This window comes from Ochotona princeps, chromosome 8 (genome assembly GCF_030435755.1).
Source record: "Ochotona princeps isolate mOchPri1 chromosome 8, mOchPri1.hap1, whole genome shotgun sequence".
Lineage (NCBI taxonomy): Eukaryota > Metazoa > Chordata > Mammalia > Lagomorpha > Ochotonidae > Ochotona > Ochotona princeps.
Genome location: NC_080839.1, coordinates 53,510,929 through 53,524,373, shown reverse-complemented (window position 1 = coordinate 53,524,373; position 13,445 = coordinate 53,510,929). Strand labels below are relative to the sequence as shown.

Genomic DNA, 13,445 nt, shown 5'->3' with positions numbered 1-13,445 from the left:
CTGCCCCTCCCCTTACTCCGGCTCCTCCACTCTCCTCCCCCTTTTCCCGGCCCGAGCCCGACTGCGCAGCCGCGATCCCGGTGGGAGCGTTCCCAGGACCCGCGCGCGCCCAGCGCCCGACCTCGCGTGTGCGTGTGCGCGTGCGCGCCCGGGTCGGCGCGCGCTCCGTCCAGCCCAGCTCGCGCGGAGGCAAGGGGACGGCCGGACGCGCGGCTCCCTCAGGTTCTTGAGCACCCCTAACCGCAAAAGAGGGGGAGGTTGCGGTGTTTGGGACCGGCCCTAAACAGGTGGTGTAGTTTTAATTTAAAGGATAGCCAAGTCCAAACTGTGTGGGTTTTGAGCACACTTAGGCTGCCGCGGAGCGCCGTGGCCTTCCCGGGGTTGGGCTTCGGACTCACACATACAGTTCTCGACCCTGGGCGTTTCTCTCTCACACACACACACACATACACACACTGCTCGCCCTGGGCGTTACACATACACACACACTCTCTCTCTTCCCGGCCCTGGGCGTTGGCCTGCCAGGGGACAGCCCAGGAGGCCCTAGGGCATCGCCCCGGGAGGAGGGCGCGCCCTCACCGGAGGGCGGGGACTGTGTGAGTTGTCTGGTGGCCCAAGGACCCAGAGCTGGTGCAGCGTGGACTAGGAGATTCACTCCAGCACCTGACATGTGAACACGTGACACTGCACAAGCTCCGAAGCTGCGTCCTTTCCTAGCCGGAGCTCCACCCCTGACGAATAAACGGATTGTGAGTAGGCGGTTCCAAACTTTTGGGGACACCAGCCCCGACTGGCAATACGGGCACAAGAAAGCATGCAGGAAAGAGAGGACTGTCTTTCTCAATATGCTGCCAGCTGGGCATTTCCAAAAGCTTATATCGACTAGCAGGTGACCACGTCTCTGGCTTCTTAATCCCTTCAGGCCCCACGCTAACTCCTGCTATTACCTCAAACCTGGTGGCTCCTGGGAAACTAGAACTTACCAAACGTGCTAAAGAAAATATAACATGTGAGATAATCAAGAACAGTCCACAGCTTCAGACTTAAAACCCTATCAGTCTTTTGCTTACAGTGAAATGGTGTGTCCACTGAGTTATCTAAGAGCTTGTTTACTCAGAGTACCTAGTGAGTGAAAGATGTTGGAGAACAGTCACTAGATGTACTAGTGTCTTTTCCTTTACTTAGCTTATAATAATCTGAAAGCATCAGTAATATGAAAGTATCATTTAAATTACTGCCCTTGGGGTGTGTGTCATTGAATTTCTTCTAGATGGATGTAAGACTCTAGTGCTTTTTTGTTTTGTTTTGTTTTTTCTTTTCTTTTTTTTTAATTTGAAAATCAGAATGACAGAGGGGAAGAGGCAGAGAATCTTCCACCTGCTGGTTCACTCCCCAGATGGCCACAACAACCAGGTCTGGCCCAGGTAGAATCCAGGAGCGATTAGTTCCATCCTGGTCTCTGCTAGGGGTGGCGGGGGTCCAAGTTCTTGGGCCCTATTTGCAAGTGCTGGATGGGAAGTGGAGTAGCCCCAGGATTCCAATTGTGGGTTAACCAGTTGTGCCGCCACAATCTCTGGTATCTTGATGATTACGCTGTTGACCATGAAGGTTAGTCCTTGGTTAAGGATACTGCTTTTGCTGGGACTTGGCAGCAGGAGGAAGATGGATTGCAGGCATTTTTTGGTCAGCTTGTCCACATGTGCAGAGTATTTGAGCTGCTTAGGCCAGATATGAAGATCATTAGACTGGAATTCAGAGAAGCAGACCTAACCAGCTTTCCCAAAGAGGAACCAGCTCTGTTTTCTTTCTCTGCCTTTCTAGTGCAGAGATTTTAGCCAGATTCTGGGGACTAAATGCTGTACAACAAAGTTCTAATGGTTTCATTGCTTTGTTTCCTGGGATTGTCATCCGTGCAGATAACTTTGTATTTGCATCACTAATAGACTTCTTTCAAAGGAAAAAGGCACCTCAGTAGGCTTGGAACTGTCTTCAAGTTTTGTTTGTTCCATTTGGCAGCACCAACTTGGTCTTTGAAAAGAGATGGATTCTCCTGTGAAGGCCTGATTTACCGTGTGGGTTACAACTTAAATAAAGGGAGCTTTTGTATCTCGCTACTCACAAAGAATTAAAGATTTTGTTCTTTGTAATATACACATGGCCAAATGTACACTCTCATTTTCTGTTCTAACACTCCTCAAGTAACACTCATACTTTCTTAGAATCAGAAAGACCTTCCCTCTTCTTTAATCAGAAACATCCTTAGAAGTCATCTGATCTTTTTAAAAACTGCTTCTGCAGTACCTCTCCTGGATGTATTGCCCCTGGAATAGCTGCAAAGCAAGGGCCCTCTGTGCTTCTCAGCACGCTCCACTTCACTGTGAGATAGTGCTCCAGTGAATAATCATAAAAACGAATAGAAAAAAATAGAAGTGTCTGACATTACCAAGTGCTAGCGAGGTGCCAGGACCTAAGCTGAGTACTTCCCATGCATTGTCTCATGTGATTCACGCAACAACCTGATGACAAGGGGATCTCCATTTTTGAAGCACAGATAGATTATGCTGCTCAAGACCGTACAGAAAGCTCCAATTTGAACTGAAGCCAGACTGTTACTCTCTAGTCTGTATTGTACACACATGCATGTATATAAGTTGGATATATATGTAAGTGTAATATTTATTTCTTTATTAGAGAGCGGCAAAAAGCTCCCATCTGCTGGTGACTCTCCAGATAACTGCAACAGCCAAGACAGGGTCAGACCTAAATCAGGAACCGAAAGTTTAATCCAGATCTCCCACATGGAGGGCAGGGATCCGACTACTTGAACCAACATCACCACTGCCTCCACATCAGCAGGAAGCTGGCATCGGAAGCAGAGTCAGGATTCAAACCCAGGTATTCCAGTGTTGGATGTGAGGATGTGATTTCTTCTAAGCCCCTAAACTAAAGGTTAGCCCCACCATAAATTATATGCATTATATTTAGTATGTGGCATTATGATATATGTCACATTGTATGTAGTAGGTAATATATAATTTCTCTAATGCAAAGCCAATACCTGCCTCCCTGTAATATATTTAGAGGTAATGATTACTAGATTCTGTTGATACAGAATGCAGAAAAGACAGGTACAATGCCTGTTCTAAAGGAATTTGCAATCTCACAAAACAGTGTAAGAAGCACTGGGAAGGAACAGAAATGTAGATGGGAGGAAGATTTAGGAATGAGACCAGAACCGCCGCTTGAGGACTATGTAGGAGTTAGCTAGATGATGGTGCACTCCAGAGTAACCACTGAGCCCCCACCACTTAGAGCACTTACAGAGGTCAGCATCATGCTGTAGGGAACACACAAAGGCTGCGGTGGGCAGCAACCTCAGTTGTGGGCATATCCAGTCCATCCTTCTGCCCTGGTCCATCCCTCATTGATTTCTGGCTTAGGGATTGTCCTTCAGCCACCTGTTGGATCTATTTTGTCTCTTCTTTTTAAATTTATATATATATTTTTTCTTTTCTGAAATTTTTACTTCTTTCCAACTATCTGTAAGAGAAAGAGGGAGATAGAGAGAGAGAGAGAGAGAGAGATAGAGAGAGATAGAGATCTCCCATATATGGATCTATTTCCCAAATTCACACAACAGCTAAGAGGGACCAGGCTATAGCTAGAAGCCAGGGACTCAATCCATTTCTCCCACATGGGTGATAGGGACCCAAATATTTGAACTATAACATGCTGCCTCCCAGGATGTGTGTTAGCAGGAAGCTGGTTCCAAAATGGAGTAGCCAAGACTAGAACCAGAAGCTCTAATATGGGAAGCTCTAATATGGCGGGGGGGCACTCCAAGGAACAGCTTGACCTGCTGTGCTGCATACCAGCAGCATTCTTTGGCTTACAGAGCTCCTGTTTGACACAAGGACCACTCAGCTTTTTAATACACCAACAGTTCCAGTTAAGGTACACTGAGCAAGCTTTAGCTCAGCAAATACGTACTATAAGCAGGCTGTCCAATCGAGAAGAGAGCTGGTAAAAAAGTCTGCCCGGGAGTGGGTAGACCTGGGCATCCACAGGTATCAGCTGTGTCGTTCTGGGAAATTCAGTTCAGTTTCCTTATTTGCATATCTCCTAACATGGTATTTCTCAATGTAGGTTTTATTAGCATTTGGGGTGGGACAATTCTTTCTTGTGTGGGATGGTCCCCATGCATTGTAATATTTCTGTGCCTCCCCCTTGCATGTCATTCCCAGCTGTATTGACATTAACAGCAAAAAAAAAGACACATCACCAGTGCCTGGGTGGCTGGTAGTTGTGGGTGACTGGACTGAGAATGTTTCTCTGACGTGTGTCTTGGGAGAATCATCACCAATAGCAAACTGTTTATCAAAAATATTCCTATGTTGTACGGAATATTGCCTGAGAGAAATTCCCATATATGAAGTATGGTCCTTTTTATTCCATCTACTGTGTCGAGTACCCAAGTAGTGTTTCACTGCCCTCTATGGATCCAATTCCACCTGCTCTTTATCACACAGTGCCTTAGACCCCTTTGGAAAGCTCCAAATCTGGACTTTCCAGGTTATGGAAGTCTTCATGGAGAAAGATCCTTCTCTGTCTTTCCTTCTCTCTATAATTCTTACTTTCCGATAGATAGATAAAATTTTTTTTAAGGAAAGGAAGGCCTGGCATGGTGGCCTAGCGACTAAAATCCTCACCTTGAATGCACCAGGATCCCATATGGGCACTGATTCTAATCCCGGCAGCTCTACTTCCCATCCAGCTCCCTGCTTGTGGCCTGGGAAAGTAGTCGAGGACGGCCCAAATCCTTGGGACCCTGCACCTACGTGGGAGACCTGGAGGAGGTTCCTGGCTCCTGGCTTCAGATTGGCGCAGCACCGGCTGCTGCAGTAAACATGGGGAGTGAATCATTGGACAGAAGATCTTCCTCTCTGTCTCTCATCTTCTCTGTATATCTGCCTTTCCAATAAAAATAAATAAATCTTTAAAAAAAAGAAAAGGAAAAATATCTTCACATTTCTAATTTGATTTTACCGTCTGCTGAACTGATTCAAATGACATCAGTGAAGCAAAGGAATTTTGAGAAACAATGGATCAGCAGTGCCAAGGAGAGACTGAGAAAGAGACACAGAATTGTACCGCTGATTGTCATTATGGAAGTCAGGACTGACCTAAACTGCTAAGGTTCATATTTCCTCTTTTGCCATTGTGTCTACTATTAGTTATATCTTTCCAAGTCCTTTTCAACATTTTTTTATATACCATGACCACCAAATATTTCATCTGGATGCATTTGGTTGATAATGCGAAGTCTTGTTGGTCTTTGTTAGTTTGAAGTCTGTCTAAACTTAGGCACCAAGACTTAAATTCAGTGTTCTAAATTCAGTCAAAAGTCAGTATTGACTATGAGGAAATTATTAAACTGATAAGAACAGATACCACACTTGATGTTAGCCAAAAGGCCAGGAAGTGATTATGAGGGAATTATAACTATCAATTATCTGAGCACTCTTGTAGCCTACACTTCAATTCATTTTTTAAAGTTTAGTGACTGATTTTTATTTGTTTATTTTGTTTATTTAAGAACCAGCAAGAGGGAGGCAGTGAGGAAAAGAGGCAGGGGGGAAGGGACAGAAAGAGAGAGAAAAGTCTTTCATCTATTGGTTCAATTCCCAAATGCTCACTACAGCTGGAGCTGTGTCAGACTGAAGCCAGGTATAGGTCTTTAATGTGGGTGGCAAGTACCCAAGCACTTAAATCATCATTTGCTGCCTTCCCAAGGTGCTCATTTGTAGGAAGCAGCGGTAGAAGTGGAGATGGAACTTGATTCTAGTCACTCTTATATGGGATACAAACTTCCCAAGCCATCAGCTTGACTTGCTGTGTCACACCTTTCCCTGATTCAGTTGTTTTTTCAATAGCCACAGCAAACTCAGAGGTACTGCACTCTCCATGCTGTCTTGATGATAATTTCTAATTACCTAACCCTCAATTCTAACTTGTCCCTGTATCTTGATCAAGAAATATCTTCCCAAAACACATTTGCTATTCTCTGAATGCCATATTTTTAGGTGTTCTTGAACTGTGCTGCCATCAAGTACCAAAGATAGGAGAGGTGGTCTTATACATCCATCTGAAACACTTTATCAAACTAGATACATTACACCCTACCAACACCGGATCAGGCTAGATACCATCTTTTTGTCACCAAGCATATTTAACACCACCACCAGCAATACTGAGCACAAATTTCCTTTGCTCAGTATTGCTACCAGTTAAGCACTTAGAAAGATCAATAGATTATGTAGCTGAGAGTCTGCCTGTCTTTGGAGCAGGCAGGATTTTAAGGCTGCTGTACTTTGTTCTGCTGCTTTATCTTGCTCTTTGCAGATGTATCCAAGTGTTGAGGATACAGACTATTGAAAATATACACAACAAGTGATTAAAGAACTATAAGGAGAAGTACAGATAATACAGGCTGGGTAAGGGCAATTGAGAGGATAGTTTTATGAAACTTTCTATTGTATTTCTGTCTTATTCCATAATTGATTAGAGCAGAGTATTTTCCTGATTCCCATTCATATTACATCCATTCAGAATTCTCCGTGTGTGTGTGTGTGTGTGTGTGTGTGTGTGTTGGGAGGGTGGTATTACCTGTCTCCTAATCCCCAAATACAGAGTAAGGTCATGGTTGGGCTAGACAAATAGCCCAAAACAAATCTTGTTACATGCTTTGTGTTTACAGAATAGATGACTACCCGCAGTGTTACACTGTGTGGCATCTTGCTCTATTAGAAGAACACCCTCACAATCTGGCAAAACAAAGCTAAGTGTAGATCAAGAAATAATCCATTCATGTCCTTTAGACCTAGTTTGGAATTTTCTTAATCAAAACAGAAATTCAGTTATGTAATTAAAATGCTATGCCAGGTTCTTTTTGTTGTTTCTTACCGCCTGTTCATAGCATAAGGCCTGCCCCAGGAAACAGGTCCAGTTGCTAGGTCTGAGCTCTTGGCAAAGCACGCCTGGATGGAGGCATGCCTCTCTTCTGTAACAGAGCCTGACCCTCAGCTGCAGATCTACTCATCTGGCTTGCCTGTTTTGGTTTTGTTTTCTTCCTTTTCATCTTTTCATCTTCCTCCTCCTCCCCTTCCTCCTCTTCCTTTTACTCTCTTCCTTCTCTAGTTCCTTTTCTTTCTCTCTTTCTCCCTTTCCCTATTCCTTCTTTTCTTCTGCGAGGAAGAGAGAAAGAGAAAAAGCTGTCTAGTTCACTCATCTGCTAGTTTCTTCCCCAAATACCTGCAGTGGCCACGGCTGAGCCAAGCTGGAGCAGTGAACTGATAACTCAATCCAGGTCTCCCACATGGGTGATGGGGACCAAACTAACAGCTAACACCACACTCCTCCACATCTGCTTGGCCTCTTTCTCCAACCCCAGAGTGGGTGGGGGGAAATACAGGATCTGCACTGACAAAAAGCTGAAACTTGGAGCTGAAGTAGAATCTTAACCCTAGGTACTCCATGTGTAGGATGTGAACCCAACATTTTTGGGTCTTAACCCTAGGTCAAACATTTCTCCCTTTCTTATCTTAAAACAATTTAGTTGAGAGACAAAGTAAGGCTGAATTTGTTAAAACATATCACATGTTAGAATTCATCTGGAGAAACGAGCTTCTTTTGTTGAGCAACTGATATTGTCAAAATAGTTTTAGCATGTGTTGATGATATCATTGTTCTCATTGTGAAAGGAACCTGAGGCAGGAAACTCGTGAAAATGTCTCTGCTGCTTCGTATTGTATTTGCAAATGGATAAGATCTTATATAAAATTCGGGAATAGCTCTTTATCTGGCATAAGCATAGAGTTGCATGTCCGTTTCCATGTCTGGAAATGTTTCTAGGCATTTGTAGTGCCTAGCGGTTGAACATTGATACATTGCTGATGCTATTATTTAGAATGTATGTATCCTCTCACTCAAGCATATAATACTCTGCTGCCTTTCCAAACATACTGCAAACACCAGGTTCACAAATCTGAGGGCAGTCTGTTTTCGGATGTGTAGTACAAGCCTCCTAATTGGTCTTTCTATCTCTAATCTATTTCTCTTCTAATACTATCATACCTGGGCAGTGAACATACTTCCAAAATGCCAACAATGGAAACATGGAAGACTTGAGGGAAGGCTAAATTTGGAACAAAAAAGTGAGTTCACATTTAAACCTATTGGTTTGAGGAGATGAAAGGGAATTCAGTGAGTTGCTACTGCCAGGATAATCACAGATGTGATATAAAACGCAGAGGGGTCAATTGGGGTCATACAGCGTGAGGGTGATTGGTGTAGTCATGCGCCCTCCTGAGTGAGGCCTGAGTGTACAGAACTGAGGTAAGCAAAATTTTTTTGCTTTCCTTTTTTTTTCTTTCTTTTTAAAGCAAGAACCACTTAAAAAGAACAGAGAAGGATTTTATTTTTTTTAAGCTTCAAAATGAAAATAAAATCACTGAATCCCATGACAAAAAGGCCTATTGTGAGATGATTTATTAAGGTGTGAATATTTATTTTCCACACCCAGGCAAGTGCTTTCTAGCTTTTCCTTGACCTATTGGTGATGTGGAATTTAGGGATTGGACACTGGCGAGCTGAAAGGGGCGGGGGGGGGGGGGCGGGAAGCGGATAAATTAGCCTAAGGGGCTAAGTCAACTTTAAAAATGTTTAATAAAGAAAAGAAAGGAGAAAAATGAAGTTCAAAGATCTGAGAACTAGAAAAAGAGACTGTGGACATATTTTTAAGAACTAGAATGAATGAATTTGTCTCATTGTTCTTTGAGAGTTAAAAATACGGATTAGAATGCCTTTTTTTTTTCAATTACTCTGTCACCTTATGAGGGTCGTTGGGCAGAGTCTGAGGTATGTGGGCCTTCAGGATTTATTAAAGTAGTAAGAATGCCAATAAGAAATTTAGTAGTGCTTTTCAGCTATTAAAGTATAATTTGGTCATGTCTAAGAATTCACAACACAGAAGCAGTTTTCTAATCTTCTACAACTTAATTTTCATTGCTCTTTAGAGTTTAAAAATGTTTTCCCAATTAGATAATATTTTCTCTTTGGAATGACTCCTTAATTATTATCATCCATAATTTATAGAGGGAAAATTAAAGCGCAGAAAATGAGAGCTAGAAACATATCAGGGTTTATAGTCAAATGCAGTCAACTTAATATCTACTAAGCATTGATTACTGAGTTTAAGGTTATACTAGATGCAAAGCAAATGAAGAGTGCCTGCTCCTCAGCCAGCATGTCATTCTTTCTTTGTTCTTGCCAGAGGTGTAATGTTCTCTCTGGGCTTGGGCTGGATGGCTCATGGTGAGATCCACTACTGGACATTGACACAGAAAGCCAGGTTACAGGAAATACTAATTCCAGGGTGCCAAAAGCTACAGGGGAAATGGAAAACTGTTAACACAATACACTACTTGGGAATCTCTAACATGGCACAAAACATGGGAAGGCAATTTAGCAAGAATAATTAAAGATGCCCTAATGTTAAAATCCTAAGTTTTTCTGTAAACACACAAGAAAACATATTAATGAGTATTCATGGAAGCATTGTCTACAGCAAGAAAATAATAGAAAATGATCTAAATTTCCATCTAGCAGAGAATGGATAAGAAAATTGTTGCATAGAATATTGTACATTGATTAAAATAAATGAACTGGAACTGGAAAATAGGTACATCTCAAAGAAAATATGTAACTGTGAGGTTTTTTTTAAAGCAGCAAAAGACCCATAAGTTTGTATACATAAAGCAATAGGCAAATCCAAAGGTCATAAACATTTAAAAATATTCATGATCATAGTAAACTCCATAGTAAGGATGTATGTTCCTTCTGCTATTTAGGACTTTGCTGATGCAATAGGCAAAACACTTCAGCTAGATCTGCGTTGTGTTCTTCCTTAAAGAAGTGGTGAATCTGAAGAAAATACAGGACAAAGCTAATATTTGACCAAGTTCATTGAGGAGCATGAAGAGTTTGTTTTGTTGTTCTCTATATTGTTGTTCTCTATATCTGTAAGTAGTATGCTTGAACTACTTCATTTAAAGGTACATAGGTGACATAGATTCTGAAATTCTAGACATTTGCTTCTTTATTTGAGCAAGTTTTTTTGTCTCTTCCCATGTTTAAATTCCATTCATTGATTTAATCACTAGCCCAAGTCTCACTATTCATTGAGAATTTTCATGATGATGTTGTCAGTCTAGACCACTGTAGGTCTATAAAGTTCTCTTGAACATGGTGTGTGTATAACCAACATCTTTCATGGGATTGTTTAAATTAGTTGTTTTTCAAAATACATATCTGTATGTATTTAAATACATATATTGTTTCCATTAGTATTTGACTATATTGTATACAAACTTTGTATTTTTGCTTATATTGTAGGAATCTAAAGAACAAGGACAATGTCATAAGCTTTTATTTATATACAGAACCATATGATTATCCGAGGACAATCAGGGTTATGGAGAGATAGGGAGAGACAAAGAGAAAGAGAGAGAGAGAGAGAGGTCTTCCATTCACTATTCACTAGTTCAGTCCTCAGTTGCCTACAATGCCAGGGCTGGGCTAATGTCAGAGCCAGGAGCCAGGAGCTTCTTCCAGGTCTCAGCATGGGTATAGGAGCTCAAACACTCAGGCTCTGCTTCACTGCTTTTCCCAGGCCATGAGCAGAGAACACCTGGGACACAAACGTGCCCACGTGGGACACCAGAGGACTTACTTGCATGCCACAACACTTGTTCCAGTCATGAACTTTTTATTTCTTCTGCAATATCTAGCTAGCCTACTAAATGTTTATTAAAGTTAAATGATACTGTTTATCCTGCTGATCCAGAAACATGGTAGGTCTTTCCATTTTCAATGTCTGCTTCCATTTCCTTTTTTTTTTTTAATGTTTTATAATTTTCTTTGTAGAAGTCTTCCACATCTTTAATTAGGCTAATTCCGAGGTATTTGAGATTTATCTCTGCTATTATAAAGCTACACTTTCTTTCTCAGCCATATTCATTAATTTTGTGTCCTGCTACCCTGCCAAATTCTCTTATGAATTCAAATAATCTCTCTCTCTTATAAAGATTTTATTTTGATTAGAAACTCAGATATACAGAGAGGAAGATCTTCGGTCCATTGATTCATCCCCAAGCGGCTGCAGTGGCCAGCGCTGAGCTTGTCTAAAGCCGCGAGCCTCCTCTGGTCTCCAATGTGGACGCAGGGTCCCAAAACCTTGGGCCATGCTTGACTGCTTTCCCAGGCCACAGGCAGGGAGCTGGATGGAAAGTGGGGCAAAGGGATTATAACCGGTGCCCATGTTGAATCTTGCGTGTACAAGGTGAGGATTTTAGCCACTAGGCTACGACATACAGGGAGGAAGATCTTCGGTCCATTGATTCACCCCCAAGTGGCTGCAGTGGCCAGCGCTGAGCTTGTCTAAAGCCGCGAGCCTCCTCTGGTCTCCAATGTGGACGCAGGGTCCCAAAACCTTGGGCCATGCTTGACTGCTTTCCCAGGCCACAGGCAGGGAGCTGGATGGAAAGTGGGGCAAAGGGATTATAACCGGTGCCCATGTTGAATCTTGCGTGTACAAGGTGAGGATTTTAGCCACTAGGCTACGACCCTGAACCCCCAATAGTCTCTTGATTGAATGTATGTTCTTTTTTAAAAGATTTATTTATTTTTATTGGGAAGTCAGACATACAGAGAGGAGGAGAGACAGAGAGGAAGATCTTCCATGCACTGGTTCACTGTCCATGTCGCTGTAACAGATGGAGCTGAGCCAATCTGAAGACAGAAGCCAGGAGCTTTTTCCAGATCTCCCACATGGGTACAGGGTCCCAAGGCTTTGGGCCGTCCTCAACTAGTTTCCCTGGCCACAAGCAGGAACGGGAAGCGGGGCCTCCAGGACATGAACCAGTGCCCATATGGGATCCTGGCATGTGCAAAGCAAGAATTTTAGCTGCTAGGCTATCGTGCTGAGTACCTCTTTTGGTTCTGTGTAAAAAAATCATGTCATGTATAAACAGGGATAATTTTAATTCCTCAGTTCCAATTGGAATTCCTTTTATTTGTTTTTTTGTTGGCTAATAGCTCCGGCAAGGACTTCCAATACTATATTGAATAGCAGTGGTGAAAGTGGACATCCTTGTCTAGTGCCACAGCTTAGTGGAAAAGCTTCCAGCCTTTCCCCATTTAGTATGATGCTGGCATTGAGTTTTTCATATATTGCTTTGGTTGTGTTATAAATTGTTCCTTCTTGGGGCCTGGCAGCGTGGCCTAACAGCTAAAGTCCTCGCCTTGCACGCCCCGGGATCCCGTATGGGCACCGGTTCTAATCCCGGCAGCTCCACTTCCCATCTAGCTCCCTGCTTGTGGCCTGGGAAAGTAGTCGAGGACGGCCCAAGGCTTTGGGACCCTGCACACCCACGTGGGAGACCCGGAAGAGGTTCCTGGTTCCGGGTTCGGATTGGCACGCACCAGCCGTTGCGGCTCACTTGGGGAGTGAATCATCGGACGGAAGATCTTCCTCTCTGTCTCTCCTCTCTGTATATCTGACTTTGTAATAAAATCAATAAATCTTTAAAAAAAAATAAAATAAATTGTTCCTTCTTTTGCCTGTCTTGCTTAAGGTTTTTAGCATGAAGTGGTGTTGGATTTTGTCAAATGCCTCCTCTGCGTCTATTGAGATGATCATATGGTTTTTGTTTTTCAATTTGTTGACCTGATGTATCACATTTATTGATTTGTGAATGTTAAACCATGCCTACATGCCAGGGATAAATCCCACCTGGTCTGGGTGAATGATCTGCCTGATGTACTGCTGGATCCTGTTGACTAGTACTTTGTTAGTATCCTTGTGTCTGTGTTCATCAGGGATATTGGTCTATAGTTCTCTTTTTCTGTTGCATCTCTACCTGGTTTTGGTATTAAGGCGATTTTGGAGTCATAGAATGAGTTTGAAAGGATTGCCTCCCTTTCTATTGTTTGGAATAGCTTGTGGAGGATTGCGGTAAGTTCTTGAAACATTTGATAGAATTCTGAAGTGAAGCTGTCTGGGCTAGGCTTTTCTTTGTTGGGAGGGATTTAATTACTGATTCAATCTCAGACCTTGTTATAGGTATAATTTAGATTATTAATTGCCTCATGATTAAGTTTTGGTAAATTGTATGTGCCCAAAATCTATCCATTTCTTCTAGGTCTTCTAATTTATTGGCATATAGTTGCTTGTAATAGTTCTAAATAATTCTATGTATATCTAAAGTATCTATTGTTATATTTCCTTTTTTGTTTCTGATGCTATTGATTTGTGTCTTTTCCCTCCTAAAAAAGATTAGTTGGGTTATTAGGGTGTCTATAAGTTAACCAATAATTATAAGCTTTTC

At 42.3% G+C, this 13,445-nt stretch overlaps 1 long non-coding RNA gene and 1 pseudogene across 2 annotated transcripts in view; one reads left to right on the top strand and one right to left on the bottom strand.

Moving 5' to 3' along the window:
* Positions 1-136: 136 nt before the first annotated feature.
* The window catches only part of LOC131481012 (uncharacterized), a 57,355-nt gene continuing 44,046 nt past the window's right edge, over positions 137-13,445 (top strand). The window contains exons 1-2 of one of the 2 annotated variants that reach the window (XR_009245985.1): positions 137-287; positions 2,692-2,895. This is a non-coding gene — a long non-coding RNA (uncharacterized LOC131481012). The remainder of the gene's footprint in view (positions 288-2,691; positions 2,896-13,445) is intronic. The other variant, XR_009245984.1, reaches the window with a different exon arrangement.
* LOC118760796 (U2 spliceosomal RNA) lies at positions 5,375-5,486 on the bottom strand (annotated as a pseudogene).